Genomic DNA, 18869 nt, shown 5'->3' with positions numbered 1-18869 from the left:
ACCTTCCCCTTCATCTAAGTCTGTGTCTTCTGTGAGGTACTCTAATGGAGAGTCCAAGTGCCTCCTCTTACACTTGCGTTTGCAGGGTACCTTCCTGGGGGACTGTCCGAGGAGGACTCACAAACCTATTGATGTTCCACTGGAACTTCCTGGGGCATCGTGACCAGGAGCTGTCCCTGAGATGGCAAGATGGTCAGAACCACATTCAGAACCAAGAGGGTCTGGGTGGAGTCCGAGGATGAAATGGTCAGAGTCCTCGACACCGAGAGAAACCTCTCCACCATGAAATGCAGAGTGAGAGCGAACCTCTTGAGACATACTGGCAGAGCCCATCCCCCTCTGATCTGATAGGGGAGTCAGAGCCAAGCCTCCAGGAGCTGAGATACTGAGAGGGATGCTCCGCTCAAAAGCCCTCAGAGCAGACAGCACACCCTCGGATCTGACCCCAAGGCTATGGCTCCAAGAGCCCAGATCCAATCCTGTCAGATCCGACAAGCTTGAGGCAATGACTGGCATTGAGGTACATGGTACCATTGGTGCTGACCCCACGATCCCGAGACTCTTCAGATCCAAGATCTCCAAAACCACCTGTCAGATCAGAGAAGGAGTTATTGGTCAGAACAAAGTTTGCAAGGGCCCCCCCTCTGGAGGGAGAGAGTGCCAGCAAGACCCCCATCTGGATCTGGGTGCTGATGATTCTCTGCATCATCTTGTCCATCTCTGCTTTGCTTAAATTTCTGGTAGAGTGGGAGGATGCCACTGAAACTGGGCGGGAGAGCCAGTGGTTAGTAGTCATTACTAGGGGCTGGCAAGAACTCTCCTCGGGCTCGGGGGAGAACCTGGGGAGCACAAGTGAGGAGATCCAGGCTTAGTCACCGGCCTAACTTTTGGTGGCGGACCCACCTCTGATGAGTGGTTGGGGGACCATTTGCGGGAGCAGTCCTTCTTGGTCTTGTCCCCTTCCCCGGACCTCTTGGTGGGAGTTTGCATCCCAGAGGCTGGAAGAGAAAGTAGAAGCAGCAGCTGCTCCTATCCCTGTTGGAGAAGAAGAGATGGTAGTCCCTGAAGAGGAGAGCAATCCCTTCAGTATCAGTTTGTCCCACCTGTCCTTAAGTGCCCTGGGATTAACCAGCACAAATAGGACAGGGGGAATTGAGGTAATCTGCACAGAGGCAAACCACGCACAGATTGTGGCCATCAGCCAGGGATAGCTTATGGCTGTGCAGTTCCTAAATCCTGTCTTAGGGGCTTCTGCCATACCCACACTGGCCTAAAAGGTACACACACACACACACACACACACACACACACACACACACACACACACACACACACACACACACACACACACACACACACACACACACTCTTGGATAGAAGAAGGAAAGGAGAGGAATGTTTTTTTTTTTTTGGATATCCGACGCAAACGCGAGTAAAAGTAAAGGATGTAAGAAAGAAACAGAAGAAGTCAGAAAGAGAAAACAGAGTTTAGTTCACTTACATGACCCACTAGCTGGAGCTCAGAAACCACGCTTGAAATAACTATGGCGGCAAATGAGATCTGAAGGGAGAAGGGAGACAGTGGGGCATTTTGGGTAAGGGGAGGAGTCTGTAGCTTGGATCCATAGCTGGAAAATTTGGCTGTGTCGGTTCTGATGTGGATCTGAAACCCACAGGTTGAAGATCAAATAAAGTAAACTACTTCAGGTTATTTATTTTGCCACCACACATAGCTGTTTTAGTTTGAAGTTAGTAGCATTGGTGAGATTTTATTGGGGCTATCTTTCATCTTTTGAAAAATCTCTCCAAGTGGATACATTCTATGCCTATGATATCTTATAGAAAGGGAAGAATTATTAAGAACTTTATAGTTCAAGGTAAATTTGTTCTCCCCCCCCATTAATATTTCAAGGAGTATAGCAGATTATGGAACTGTGGAAAGTGCAAACCTTGTAAGTATGTGGGTAAAAGTTTTTTTGAAAATTAATGGCTCTGCTTTCAGGTTGCTAGGTCAATTTAGTTGTGACACAGAAGACATTCTAAATGCTTTAAAATGTCACTGCAATAGATTTTATGTGGGGGAGAGTAAGAGGCCCTTTTAGGTGAGGTTGTTAGAACATATTAGAAATATTGTTAAAAATAAGAAAGAAAGTTCTGTAGGTGAACATTTTAATAGGTTTCACAGGGGGGAAGGTTGCTAGTTTACAGGGTATAATATTAGAGAAGGTGTATGTTGCCCAGTTTGACAATGTGTCCATAAAGAATAAACTATTGTTCAAGGAATCTGTATATATTTTAAAATTTAATACTTTGGCCCCTAAGGGGTTAAATCTAGAATGCTGCTGGAGATTTTTTATTTAAATACTTAATTGAGTGTGAAGTGATTTAATGGATTTGTATATACAGCAGGTGCTTTTTATGATATTTTACTCCTTGAAGGCTTTGGCCAAGACATAAGAGAGATTGTAAAGTATTTGTTGGACACTGACTGGTTGTTGTTTTGTTTGGTAATGCACTATTGTCTGCCTGTCCCATTCACTTCATCTTGGCTCTGAGAGTAAGCAGCAGTGAGGCAGTGGTTACAGTACTTGCACCAGCCACTGCACTGACCTATGAGTCCTCAGTAGTCTGTCTGTCTCCATCATTGCAAGATTATGAGGGTCATCTTGTGGAAGGTGACCTGGAGGACTCACAGGTGACTTCTGTTACTGCTTATTCATTGGGTGGTGTAGGCCTCTTATCAGACAGTGGCACAAAGGGCCCCTTCTGGGTTGCTCAGTTCTGCAGACAGGGAAGACTGAGGTGGATAGGTAGCTTCATGCCCGCATTGACTACTTTGAGTGCCCCTTCATGCAGTTGGTAGTCATCTAGCCAGTCAGCCCTGACAATTGCACCAAAAATGGAGCCTGCCTATGATGTCAGGCTTTGAGGCGAATAACTTCTGGATGGGTACCCTAGCCATGATCACGGAGCTCTTATGACTTGCGTGTCACTCTCCATCCTTGCAGTGAAATTCTTCCCATCACCACTTGCCCATCCTCCGTCCTTATGTATGTCTCCATTATGACCCCCCTTTTGTGTCAGCAACTTCCCTGTCAGTCTTTGCATTATATGTTTGTGAGTCTGACACAGCTAACAAGCCTATACATACCCATATCTTTTCCATTCTTCCTTCTTCCTCTTACTTTCTCATAAAAAAATAAAAAAGAGTACACCTGCCCCCACACTATATATATATATATATATATATATATATATATATATATATATATATATATATATATATATATATATATATATATATATATATATATATATATATATATATATATATATATATATATATATATATATATATATATATATATATATATATATATATTTATATTTATATATAACCTTAGTAACCCCACACCCATACCTCTCTTTCCTTTCCCTTGTCCTTCTGTGTATTCTTCTACTTGCTCTTCCCCCTTTCTGCCAGTTCTATTTTCTCCATTCCTTTCCATTTATAAAATAAAAACAGATGTCATGGCTGTGCAGCCATTGTATGGGGTCCCAGCTGTGCCTGTATAGTGGTAGATGAAGAAATAGCAGTGAACAGGATAGCTTGCCAAAGATGGCAGACTGGAAATTCCAGGCAGAAGATCAAGAGTACTGTGTTGCTACCATTACCATATTTGCACGTAAACTGTTTACCACAGTACTGACCATGTTTTACTTCTTCATCATTACCTAGTTGTTTATTGGCTTTGTAGAGTGCTATATGTCATTATTTTGTACTATGCTAATGTCCCCATGTGTGCCCCATATCCCTGTATTTGTCATTTAAGCTCTCACCCTCTCTTTACTTTAAACCATCCATGATGCATTTGTAATACCTCAGAGCATCTGCCACTTTGGGCCTCCCTTGAGGTACTGCAGAAAAGTAAAATGCTGCCTCACCCTCTCATTGTTTGGAGCTCTAGGGTGTATGCACCTCAGGCTTTTTTGGGAAACCACCAGAATGTAAAGTGCCACTTTCTGACTAGGCACTTTTTAATTGCTTGAAATCATCCATATTGCACTTGTAATGCTTTAGGGCATCTGTTACATCAGGCTTCTCTTGGGGGACCATTGAAATAGACTGAATGTTTTTCTTTGGACCCTTGCCCTCTCACTGTTTGAATGCCTACACATTGCACTTTTAGTGCTACAGGTCTGCCACTGCACTGTGGGATTCCCTTGGGTGATTTTTGGAAAATCAAGCACTAGTTTTTCCTGGACTCTCACCCTCTTATTGCTTGAAGGTATCCACATTGGACCTATGGTTTTCATAGGTGATTAATAGACTAATGGCCACAAAGGGCCTTTTTAATCCTAGCTATGCTTCCCAAAGGTGAGAATCAAGCTTTGTACCTTGTTACCATATGGTAAGCACCTTAACCATTTTCCAACCCTCAAAAGCTTCTAGGGTGCCTACCACCTTGGACCTACCTTTGGAGAATATTGGAAAGTAAGGTACTAGGTTGGCCAGTCAGCTCAATTTCACAGCTTTGGCAACCATTGCAGGTGTGAAAATTCTGAGACTGCTCTCCCTATCCGCATTGTTGTATTTGTTTAGTTGCAATTTTTTTTCTGCGGCTGCTGAGCTTCTTGAACCCACCTCTACTTTTGCTGTGAGCTGTATTTCTCTGTCGGTGCTCTCTGCCTGTATTACAATACACCCCACTTAGGTGCCCAACTCCAACATATACTTGTGGATTCCATATTCACTCATGCCTCATGCTATGATGTTTCATGTAGGTTTCCACTAGAATCATACATTTTTTTTATTTACCTCTACCATTACTACTCTGTGTCTGTCAGTACCTCATATGGTGTTTGGGGTTGGTATAATGGTTAAAGTGCTTACCTTACAAACATAAGGTATAGGGTCTGATACTCACTTTTTAGAGAAACTGGTCAGGCTAAAAATGGCCAGAAGAGCAGCTAGCCTAGTACATACCTATGAACTATGTACCTATGAACCTATGCATGGACTGATTGACTCCCACTTCCACAGGTAGTGCTGCTTGCTTCTGTACCCTCCCATCCTCAGTTCCCCAGCACCCCAGGCTGCAGCATATTTATTTGGTCCTCTCACTAACTACACAATCTGACTTGCATACTCCCAGTTAAAGAAATACCATCCTTCTTCAACATCATAAGTCAATACAACCAGCAACCACTCTGAACTTCTGCACATCTCTTCCATAGCCATCTGCCAGTATCCTTCCTAATTCCCACTACATTTTACAACTCTCAACTTATTCATACTCCCTCCTCCCACAAACAACACATTTGTCACAAAAGCAATTACGTAACCAGTTAATCTTAATAACGCCACTTAAATGCATCATGCTCACTCCTTCACAATGCTCCACATCAAACAACAATATGTTAATCCCAATTCCTGATAAATACATCAAAACCTAAGCATATGCAATATGGGAGACATAAACTGAAAGGTGAATACTTAATATACAGCACACAGTGATTGAAACTGTAGATTAATTGAAGGACTTGGGTATATGTGTAGATCCAGCTTTGAGTTTTTCTAATTATATTAACTAATTGGTTAATAATAGTTATATAACTATGGGTTATATAAAAGATTTATAAAGTCTAGGAAATCAGAAATGATGAAGTCATTGCATGTTGGTTATATTAGACCCAAACTTGAGTATGGAATGACAATATAGAAACCTTATAAGTAAACAAGCATGAGTAAACTGGAAAGAGTACAGCAGAAATATACCAAGGGCATCCGTAGATGTGAACATTTAAGTTATTGTAAAAGACTAAATTCAAGAAGAGACCTTATTCAAGTATATAAGGCATTTAGAGACAACTACCTCTGGCAATGTTTGGGGTTATCAAAAAGTACTAGAGAATCATCAGACAACTTATGTAGAAGATTCTGTAGGAATGAGAACTGTACTAACTGGTTCTCTGAGACAGTAACTGAGGCATGGGATAGACTACTAAAATACATTAAACCAAGCAATAGTTTAGATATTTTTAACAACATCCTGGGCACTTATTATGGGAATAACTGTTTTGGTATATTTGCAGGCTACACAGGCATTATTGCCCGTGCCTGAAATATTTGTATGTATGTATGTATGTATGTATGTATGTATTCCTTGATACAAACATTCTGATGCATTAACACTTCAACTGTAATGTGACTCTCTAATATAGTTATAGCCTTCCATTATCAGTACTTAAGTCACTGACTTTGTTAGATCTACCCTCATGGCCTCTCTCCACCCTTTACCATCCTCCCTTGTCTGCTAGATATTTAGGCCTTTATAGTTTCACAGTCTGCAGGCAAACATAACTCCCCAAATCTTAAACTGACAATGCATCCCTTTTACATCCCAACTCCAATGACCAGTCCCTTCCTCACCCTCTTCTACTTACATGTCCTTTGCCTTTCTTCACTACAATTCCACCACATTTGCACTCTCCCTGTAATGTGATCCGCCTTAACATGCAGAAACATCCTTACTCTTATTTTTAGAGATTTCCTAAGTACCTGTTTAAATTCCTACCAATGATGCTTCTTCTAAGGGGTAACATTGCGCAAAGGCCAGCACCCTGCTTCTGCCAGCTTTTCTTCCCATGTGATCAGAGACTCATTATTGTGATTAACAAGCAGAATATCAGAAGAAAATGGACCAAATTAGCACTTTCAATGCGCAACTTAATCCTGACTTAGTGTCACTGAGTCCTAATTTAAAAATGATAACCCTTTCATCCAGCACTTTTTCCCAGGTTGTAATTATATCTTTGATCAAGACATGAAACAGAACTAGTGGTTATACCCTTTTAAGTCACATCTGAACATGAAAATACTCTATCAAACAAAGTCTATTTCAGACTCTTATACAAACTGGTTTGTAATTAAAATCCCATCTATCAATAACAGCACATATCTCCCTGCAACAACTTATCTAGCACTCTATTCTTCCCTTAAAAGATGATGACATTACCTCTGCCACATAAGAATATAAAAATCTTATAACTCTTGGTGACATTAATATAAAACTTTTATGCACCCTTCACAGTGACATCACTGAATTCTCCACTGATGCAGATCTTATTCAACTTATTCTGCAGCCTACACACCTCAACATGAAGTCCATCCATCCTAATAATCATAAACTACCCAGCAATCTCTCTCTTCCATCATTGGACACCACCCTTCCTTTAGTAATCTCTGTCTTGTCTACTACCAGATGTATAACATATCCCTCAAATTCCATCCAAGCTCATTTCATGCAGGTCTAAATCTCAAACTAATATTACTACATGCAGCGCTAACATCTCTTCAGTTAATTGTTCCATATATTTAACTCACTCAACCCAAACAGTGCAGGTAACAGTCTTGTAAATATCCTTCTTAATCTTCAGAACACCTTCTTCCCCATGATCACCAGGCAATACCAACCCAATAAAAAATGGCTAACATATGAGCTAAAAGTTCTTCATAAACTCAGTGATGAAACATGAACTAAATGGGGGAAAATACCCCATTCTTCACTCAGATATGGAACATTGCCAAACAAACCATCAGAAGATCTCAAGTTAACCTTCTGAAATCTAAACAGGATTTCATCTGAAATGGACCAGAACTATTCTGGAAATAAGTTTACGCAGTACTAATCCTCATAGCCCACTCTCTTCTTGTCACAGCATTCTTCAATATTTCAGGCCCATCTGTACTCACCTCCTTTCCAAATCATCCAGTCAACCATATTTCACTCTTCTACTTCAAGAAAATTAAATTGTATGATATTGAACCTCTGCTTATTCATGTCCTTTAAGAATCTCCCATAGGTTTGAATAACCTATGTTTATGGTTCATCTACCACTGCAGGGAATTCCTTACTGTCCCAGTCCTACATATATACAGCCTCAGTTTAATGCAAAATATTATGTCAAACATATGTTAATTGTTTTCATGACACCTTTAGTAAAACAGCTCAATCCTTCTGATGTATCTAACCTCTAGCCTATATCCAGCTTAATTACCCCTGAAAAATACTTGAAACACTCATCTGCATCCATCTTTCACATTATATTAAAAAATATACATTTTTTATCCCCAAAAGAACATGGCTACGGGTGTACCACAGTGCAACAGCAGTACTTTGGACACTAATAGATGGAATATTTCTTAATATTTCTCATAGACAAAGGTAACCTTACTAGATCAACCATCACTCCAAGATTAAGACTGTCGTATCAACTGTCACTCCAGGATTAAGAATGCTTATCAACCATCACACCAGAAGTAAGACTGCTTTATCAACCATCACTCCAAGATTAAGACTAACTTATCACTATCAGTCGAGGATTAAGACTACCTTGTCATTATCACCCTTATATTAGGACTACCTTATCATCCATCACTCCAGGATTAAGACTACCTTATCCATATCAGTCGAGGATTAAGACTACCATATCAACTATCACTCCAGGATCAAGACTGTCTTATCAACCATCACTTCAGGATAAAACTACCTTATCACTATCACTCCAGGATTAAGACTGCCTTATCACTATCACTCTTATATTAGGACTACTTTATCATCCATCACTCCAGGATTAAGACTACTTTATCCCTATCACTCTAGGATTAAGAGTGCCTTATCAACCATAACTCCGGGATTAAGACTGCCTTATCAAAAATCAATCCAAGATTAAGACTACTTTATCAACCATCACTCCAGGATTAAGACTACCTTATCAACAAATAATCCAGGATTAAGATTGCCTTATCACCCATCACCCAGGATTAAGACTACCTTATAGGGTTGCCACTCTCACATCCTTCCATTTCCTGACAAATAAGCAATGCCCCCAGCATAATGAAAAAACACCCCTTGCCTCAGAGTAGCAACATCCCTTCTAGCAAATCACACCCAAAAGAACGAATTTTTAAATGCTATATACAGTGACTGAATGGACAGCCTTAGATAATATGGATCCCAAGGCAAGGTATGCCATGGTACATCTCACTCCCACTTTCTATTGTCACTCTGGTATACACCTCAGTGTTCCATTGTTTTCCTCCCATTCCTAGCCTCCCCATAGTAACCAGGGTACATTTGTTTTCCTGCTTAGTCTAACTTGTCACCTTTTTTCTACATCCTTACAATATATCCCAACTGGCCAAGACTGCACTGCAAAAACTTGGTGGAAAGAATATAATTATTCTGGGAGTCTGGAAGCCATAAGCCCCCCAGAAGCTATGGGGTTCTAAATGCTCCAAAGTGCATTATAGAGCTTTTTTCTACAATATTTTGTCCAGTGATGACCAGAAAAAAATCATGGCTGAGGAAAGAAACTTTTTTTTTTCTTTCAAGGTAAAGCTAAGTTATGCCCATGGCTTGATGTTCAAGATTAACAACACAGCAGTTAGCACAAAACTCAGTAGTAGTTGTCCATAATCGGAGAAAAAAGTGCTTGTCAAGATACCCAGATCATATCTTGGCTGTTTGCCTTCCTCCCAACCACACAAAAGTGATTTTCTGTGTACCCATATAGTGTTAAATTGGGATGAAAGTAAAAGAACAAATGAACGTAATCATATATTTCAAGTTGTTGCTGACATACAAGCACAGCATGCCTCCTCACCCCTAAGCCTAAAAGACAGACACTTTCTGTGTACCCCGCTGAGGTCAAACTAAGTAGAAAGTGAAAGAACATGTAAGTTGAAATATGTTGTTGTATTCTATTGATATCAGCTGTACATATCTATTATGTCTTCTTTCCCCTACACCCAGATGATATCCACCTGTATACACATCCAATTTCAAGTGAGAAATAAGTGAAAAAAATAACACAAAGTCATTCTTTCCAACTTGTTTGACACCTATAAACTGTGATTTTTGAGGAAAATTAAAGAAATCACCACACTTTCTCCATCTCCTACATGAATTATAGCAATCTCTGCACTCATCTCTGAGAGGGGTCAGATTTAGAGTAGGTGGGGCCACAGCTGATGACCCTACTATGCCACTTATACAGCCAAGAATGATGGCCTGAAGCAGTGAAGTTCCAGATGTTCAGTGATGCACTTCATGCTTAATTATTTTCACTTTTACACACACACACACACACACACACACACACACACACACACACACACACACACACACACACACACACACACACACACACTCAACATCAATTCACCTATGGCATGTTTTTAGGGTGTTAGGGAAAACAAGAACACCTAAATAAAACCCACATAGAAATAAGGAGAACATGCAGACTCCCCACAGATGGTGCCACAGCCAAGAACTCAGACAAGAAGAAAAGACCTATGAGATAGCAACACACTGTACCAATGATGTGATCCCTTCCCATACATTCTGCCCAGACCACCAAAAGTAGTCACTTACAATGTGCAGTGCTGATGTTTGACAGTAAAGGAAAGTCAAAGAAATTATTGCCAACTTGTTGCTCTTACACGTCAACATGCCAAACATACACACAAACATAAGAACAGCAATGATTGTTGTTACACTGCATTTGAATGCATAAAGAAAATTTAAGAAACAGTAGCATTGTAAGAAACATACTTCAGAAATATGTTTGCTCTCAGAATGATGTAAAATACCTTTCAACTACTCATAAATGGATTTCCTGGCACAGAACCTGTTTTTGAGATTTCCTGACAAAGACCCGGATTTCCCGACTGTCAAGAAAATTTCCTGACAGTTGAAATCCCTGCTGTCTTATCAACCATCACTCCAGGATTAAGACTACCTTATCAACCATCACTCCAGGATTAAGACTGCCTTATCAACCATCACTCCAGGATTAAGACTACCTTATCAACCATCACTCCAGGATTAAGACTGCCTTATCAACCATCACTCCAGGATTAAGAGTGCCTTATCAACCATCACTTCAGGATTGAGACTGATTTATCAGCCATCACTCCAGGATTAAGAGTGCCTTATCAACCATCACTTCAGGATTAAGACTGATTTATCAGCCATCACTCCAGGATTAAGAGTGCCTTATCAACCATCACTCCAGGATTAAGACTGCCTTATCAACCATCCCTCCATGATTGAGATTGGTTTATCAGCCATCAGTCCAGGATTAAGAATGACTCAACTACATCTTCTGATGTACCATATTCAAAGTTTTCCTGAACTTTTCACCCAACACCTTGATCTTACCTGTTGTAACCTCACCTGAGCCTGCTGTTTTCCCTGATTTCATTTTCCTTAGTGCTTACTTCTTCAATGATAGCCTCATTCTCTTCTTTCATTGTAGGCTCTGTCTATGGCAGTACAGCTTCTGTGGGGTCTTCTTCATTCAGAAGCCACTGGAAGTACTTCTTCCATCTGCCTTTGATGTTCTGTGGAATGGTGAGCAGGTTGTTGCTGGCATCCCTTTATGAAGGGTGTCTGACTATCTTCTTTATTTTTCTGTCTTTGCCTTGCAACCTGATAGAGTTTCTTTGTGCTGTTTACCAAGTCACTTTCCAGAAGCTGGTAGAGTGCCAGTAATGTCTTATTCTTTGCTATTGCAGCTGCTCTCATAACCTCTATATTGTTCAACTAGTATTCCTTCTTAGCCTGCTCCATCTCCCTACACTCTTTCTTTCATTTGATGACATTTTGGACTTCTGTATTCCACCACCAGCTTTCATTATGTACCTTATTTAAATACCTTGCTTGGCCACATATCTGTGCTGTAGTCCACACACTTGCTGTTTTGAGGTGCTGCTATTCTTCTTCAACTCCACCTACTTGCTCTTCTTACTGAGGTACTAGAGCCCTGAGTAATTCCCTAAACTCCTGTGTTTTTATCCTCTTAACCTCCAGGTCTTCAGCCTGGTCTCTGTTGACCTTAGAGCCTTCTATAACTACTTGCAGTTGAGTGTGGCAATCATTGTTTTGCTGTGGGATGAATGTTTCACTGGGGATGACTTTGCAATCACTGACTCTACCCCCGGTGCCCTTTCTATACTAGGAGGAAGTCTACCTGAGTTGCATATTGGTCACTCATGTATGTGATCTTGAGACTGTCTTTATTTTGAACCATGTATTGGTCACCATCAAGCCATTTGCCAGACAGAAGTCTAGAATATCCTCTCCTTCTTTATTCCTATTGCCTCACCCATGTGGACATGGTAGCCCTCATATCCTAGTCTATCTATCCAAAGATGTGCATTCAGGTCACCCGTTATCAACACCAATCCTGGTTGTCCTGCTTTATCTAGTAGGTCCTGCAATTGCTGTCTGAATGCACTCTTCTCCTGACTATCGCAACCCTGCTGTGGAGCATGGGGTGAGATTACGAAAAGTGCACTATCCTTGGACTGGAATCTGATTCCCATGAGTCTGTCAGTAATCCTGATGATATCTTGTACTGCTTCTGAAGCCTCTCCCTCACCACAATTCCTACACCATTTTTCATCTGTCCTGCTGAGTAGTAGACTCTGGCTTCGCTACTCTGTCCTCCATCTTGTCTCCTGGATACATAGAACGTCCAGCCTATAATTACCATCATGTCATCCAATTCCAAGCTGCATTCTGTTAGTGAACCTACATTAAGTGTAGCAATTTTTAGTTCATTTTTTGCAGGTTGATTTTTTTTTTTATGTCCAGCATTCACTCAGTAGAGCTGTTGCAGGTAAGCTGGGTAGCTGCACACTGGCTGGTCTGTAGATTATTGACCCTGGGCTGCTGGGTTTTATGGCAGGCACACACTGGCCAGTAGGGGTTCACACACACACACACACACACACACACACACACACACACACACACACACACACACACACACACACACACAAGCGCACACACATGAGCACACACACACACACACACACACACACACACACACACACACACACACACACACACACACACACACACCAACCATTAGCATGAATCCCTGGTGTAGATCAGAGTAAGCTGAGTTCTCAACCCACTTATCACCAGCAAATACCCATGCCCATCTGATAACATTATTCAGCATAACTAAATAACAAAAAAATAAATAGCAAAAAACAAGCCTGTTTATCTGTTGCTATGACAGTTGCTCTCAAAACAAACTAATAAATATAAGCTACATGGCTCCAATTAGATGAAATTACTAGTTGAAACTTAAAAACAGAAAATACCGTGGTTCTAAAAAAGAACTAATTGGAGCCATGTAGTGGTCAATGGGCTTTTTTTTTTTTTTTGTTATTTAGATACATTAGTCAGCATAACTACATAACCTAGAGATATATTTTACATCATCAAGTGGCTAGCCCTGACAAGCACTCAGTCTGTGATCCTTGTTTTCCTATCTTGAGGATTCTGTCCACCACAATGATACCCAAAATGGTTGCCCTATACAACTTTTCCACCATCAAGAGTTTGTGCTGCTGCTCATAACACCATTCTTGGGTGAGTTTGAGGTGGAAACACTCAACATGTCTTTGGGAGGTAGGAAGAACCACACAGAGACAAAATGTAAATTATATAGAGGCTTTGGTAGGAGGATTGAACCTTGTACATTGTACATGGGAGGTAAAAACTTTAACCATTATGGCAACTAGACCATTAATATGTAACTGATATATCAATGATCTAAATACAGCAGCCAAAAAGGCCACTATGTATAATGCAACAGTGACTCCATTCTAATATGTGCTGCTAGGACACCTCCAATGCTCCATATCATTGCCCAGAAATCCTTCTCCTGCATAGAAGCTTGGCTCAACAACTCACAACACTTCCTAAATCCAAAAAAAAAAAAAATAAACTACTACTGTTCACCCCAACTCTCTCTCTCTCCTTCCAAAAACACATTTAATAGACTGTCATCTAACAAAACAGTATAGAAATGATATCCCACACTAAACTATTAGGTGTGATTATAGACAACCACCTGAAATTTAATCTCCACTTCAGCAAGCCATAAGGAAGACACACCAAAAACTAGGCTACCTGTATAGAGTAAAACACTACCTTATTGCCTCTGCTAGACAAAACATAGCTAGTTCTTTTCTTCTCCCACCCTATTATATGCCTCTTATATCCTAACCAATCTCAGCTCCTCTGTATCAGCCAAACTAAAACAATGTTATAATAAAGTAGAGAAATTCACAACCAGTCAGCAATACAGATCACATCACTACCTCTCTCTAAAACAACTAAACTGGCTCAAACTAAATAATTCTCTGCTGTACAGACAACTAATTACAACCTTCAAACTACTGCATAACCCTGAAAAAATCCAATCTCTTCAGTTCATCATTCAACCTGCCACTAGTAAGTGACCTCTACCCCTCTTCTGACAAAATTTACTATCCATAACTTAACAACAATACAGGGTACTCCCTGGATTCACCCCATATTGCTAACAGACAGAATGCCATCTCACTCCACTCAAGAACAGTCTGCAACCTGAGAGACTTTAAATGCCAGCTGAAGCAACACCTGATGGATAAATGGTTCCACACCTGCACCTCCCCTGGTTAAACTAGTACTAATATAGCAATATGAATTCATGCCATAACTCTCTGCTGCATAAAATTAATGCACTATTATCACAACTGCGCCCTCCTCTATCAACTCATCTCCTCTATCTTCCTTGTGCCTCTTCCTCTCTTCCTTCTTTTGAGCTGCTCTGACTCTTTTTCTTATCTTCTTATGACCTAGATTTTGAACAAATCTTTATAGTAACAAATATTCTTACATAAAACCAGATAATCTGTCCATACTGATGCCATTGCACTGCATAAAACTCTCTGTATTTAAAAAAAGTATTCATATACAACCCATCTAACTGATCATTTTAGTCAAAACATTTTGTAAGTGATGTAACTAATGTTAAGGATGTTTAAATAATGGAACTGTTGCTTATGAATGAAACGGACTATAAATGATGAAACAATGCCAATTATATCCATGATGCCTCTATGATTTAATTTTTCTCCTTGTGCCTAATCTGAAAAAGGGCAATGCTCATTTGGACTTTCCTGATAAATAAATAAATATATATATATATATATATATATATATATATATATATATATATATATATATACTTACATACAAACAATAAAAGCAATAAGCTTTGACTGTCCAACACATGAGATAAATAATGATATTGACTAGGTCAGCCAAACAGTCCAGACCAATAATCAGGCAATTTAGTTTTTAACATTACACAATGCCTATCATATTCTATTTTCCTACAAAGACTATACTTGTCCTATTTGCCTGCCTCTTTGAAGGTCTCTCTACAAACAGATCTATACTGAACTTGATATACTCTGCAAAGAAGCTACCGAGATATTGTGAAGTAAAGAAAAAAAAGATTATACTTCTAAACTAGCCAAAATTATGTAGTGATGAGCCAAAGTTTCAAGGCTGCATTCCTAAGCCCCATCAGATAGCTACTGAATGAAGAAAATTCTATATTTTTCACATTGCTGCAAGGATGGCAGCTGATAGCCATGCCAATTTCTGACAGAAGAGTAGAAAAAGTTTAAGAATTAGCTAAAATTATTCTATGAAATGCATGCTCTTCTTAAAGTTTTGAAAATACACATAATTTACTCATATTTTCAAAGCATTTCAACATCTGGGAGCTTATCAGAGAGAGTTACAGCTATAATCAGCTAAAATGCTTTAGTTTACTGTCCCTAGTTTGAGTCTCTTGGTTTTAATTTTGCACACAAGGTGAGTTTAAGTATGTCAGTTAGACAGATCAGCCATCTGGCTCACCCCTAAAAACAGGCTACCATATATAACGGCAGAGAGAGCCAAGGAGTTTTGGAGCACCTTAAGGTCTGCCTGTACAGCAGTTCTCCTCATCTTGGTGTGGCTGAGTCTCAGTTATTTGATTCCACCCATTTAAGCAGAGGCCACAAGCAGTCTTTTCAGATATTAAGAGCTGCCATCCTTTTGTGAAACAGAACTTTAGCAGCAAAGCAATGATACTTTAAATCATTTGAATGATATCACCTGGTGGTGACATGTGCACCTTGAAAAGCACTAGCAAAGTGATGAGTATAGCAATGATCAATGTCATTCCTGTCATTTTAAGTTAACTGCTGTCATTATGGTGACAACGCAGTAAACATAACCCCCCCTTGCAGCATCTAATCACTGATTAGACAGAATCGTCTATGTGCAAGGTGATGTTTTCCTACATTGTTTATGTACTGATCACAATGCAGTCAATCCTTCCAAAAGCTTGGTTGGTGAGTCATACAATGACCCTGTTGGATCACCTGAAATTAGGGCTGTAGGAAGGTATTTGAGCCATCCCATGCAGATCTACATAAGTGACCTGTGTAATTTTTATTCTGAATGTCTTTAAAAAGTTCAGGTGACACCATGCAGGCTTTGCATGATCTTTACTTCTAGAAGGCAAAGCATGATGAAACCTTGCCATCATCTTTATATATCATTAGGTTTGTGTCCAGGACAATGATCATTATTTGGAAAAGACTTGCCTGTCATATGCAGACATGCAGAATTCCAGAATAAGGTCATGGCCATGATGTCATAATTGCTGATGTAACTTATAGTGACTATAAATTGGGGTTAGCAGGGTGGCACCAGTACCTATTTTCAGTAACAAGTCAATCATGGTGCACATGATCCATCATCATTATCATCATCATTAGCTGCAAGTTCACCTCAGCAGAAGACCCCACAAGTTCACCTCAGCAGAAGACACCAGTTCACCTCAGCAGGAGACACCACAAGTTCACCTCAGCAGAAGACACCACAAGTTCACCTCAGCAGGAGACACCACAAGTTCACCTCAGCAGAAGACACCAGTTCACCTCAGCAGGAGACACCACAAGTTCACCTCAGCAGAAGACACCACAAGTTCACCTCAGCAGGAGACACCACAAGTTCACCTCAGCAGAAGACACCACAAGTTCACCTCAGCAGAAGACCCCACAAGTTCACCTCAGCAGAAGACACCACAAGTTCACCTCAGCAGAAGACACCACTAGTGACTACAAGTCTTCAAGTTTCAGTTTGTACTGTTATTATAGGTGTATCTATGTAAATAGCTGTGCACAGACATTACTGGCACATTGTTTTGTGACTCACCTAGATGCCTGCTATAGTTTATATTTTCTGCCACTCTTTGGCTGTCTATGCCACCATTCCATATGTGAGTGTCATGCGACCATGTCACTTGCTGCATGCTTCTTATCCTGTGCCTACAGCAATATAGTCATTGCTGTACATGCCTATGCCTTATATTGTATAACCACCTGCATTACCTCAGAGTCTTTCTTAAGTGTGTTTTCCTCACCTATGGATTCCAGAATTGTTTATTGTTTTCTAATAGATGCTTATATCACAGGTACCCTGTGCATTGTTTCAACTGGATATTGCCCTTTGGGAAAATGGATTACAAATAGTAATCACCCATATTATCCTGACTTCTTATCATCTTCCCCTTCTCTTATCAATCTCTAGTTATTGTACTCCTGCATTAATCAGTATTTATTTCCTTAGTTTCTCTCACTTTTCCCATAATCCTATCCTCATTTGTTTATATTCTTGTAATACTATGGCCTCCACAACCTCCATACCTCATTTCCTCTCACTATTTCTCTCACCTCTCAAAAATAACTAAAGCTCTACTTACCAATCATTCCTCGCATACCTCTCATTTTTTTCCATCTTTGTGCCCATGTAACACCTTTTTACCTTTTCAGTACTCCTACTGCTACTCTGAACTGTATAGTTTACTGAAATCTAAGCTGATTTTTTCTTCAATTACAAACTGGATTCCATTTGCCATGTAACATAGATATTCTAGTATGTTTGTATGGCTCTTCTGATTATTAGCTCTAATATGGTCTATGGAACTTTTTTCCTTAGGTCTCCACTGAAAACAGCTTTCTGCCCATTTGGACTTTCCTGGTAAAGAAATACAAATACATAAATAAATATGTACTTGATTGTTTCCTGTCCTTGTGGCTGACTTGCCCAAAAGGTATACATTTTATACACAAACTCAGCCAGGAGACACATAAAGCCTAATGGAAGCAGTCACATAGGTATATTTAACTAGTTATCATGCAATCATCTCACATGTATAGCCAGTGTGCAACAGGTTTAAAGACAATTCAGACTATGTTCATGCTATGCATACCTATTTAGTGAAGCTTATCGTGTTTACCAGAACATATCTGTTTAATTTGCTTAGCATACACTATATTTTTATTTTGGTTTCAATACTGTAATGCTCAGACTTCCTACTGGAGTGTTGATAAACCCCATTTATTAAAGCAGTTATATTAGGCTATTTCTTTAGGTTGAATAGTTATATGCTTATCATGACTGGTATCAGTTATTTGCTGGTGTATTGGCAGAGATAAATTCATGTACTGATGACCTGTTTTTTCCTGTGCACTGGCCCTCTTGTTCCCATTTTATTGTCATTCTCTTCATCACTGAGCTATGCTGCAATAACTTTCAGCACAATCTCTTACTTCAGTATATGCATTGTACTGTACATTACTTTGTTAATGACTGTGGTCCATATAACAGGTTTGCTCTTTATTTTTTTTTTAATTTGCCTTGTTATACTTTATAGAAGTTGTATCCTAAAATGCATTGCTCATCCTTTGGGCAGATTGTAAGGCTGTCATTGTGTAGTGATATATATATATGCAGTTATAAATCTTACTGAATTTTACCCTACATATTAAAATATTGTGTAAGATCTGGAACAATCTGTAGAATGTAAGAATACTTTCAAAACCATTTCTATACATTAAGTTTTGGTACAGCTTTGCTTTTTGTCTCTGCCAGATCTCTCAACTGTATTTACTT

General features: G+C 39.7%; 1 protein-coding gene across 1 annotated transcript in view; it reads right to left on the bottom strand.

The window, feature by feature from the left end:
• RAX (retina and anterior neural fold homeobox) overlaps nucleotides 1-18869 on the bottom strand; it is an 85011-nt gene that overhangs the window by 49143 nt on the left and 16999 nt on the right. The window lies entirely within an intron of this gene.

This window comes from Protopterus annectens, chromosome 1.part0 (assembly GCF_019279795.1).
Source record: "Protopterus annectens isolate FY-2018-M chromosome 1.part0, PAN1.0, whole genome shotgun sequence".
NCBI classification, from domain to species: Eukaryota; Metazoa; Chordata; order Ceratodontiformes; family Protopteridae; genus Protopterus; species Protopterus annectens.
Note: the sequence above shows the minus strand (reverse complement) of the source record. Positions and strands in the feature narration are given on the sequence as shown.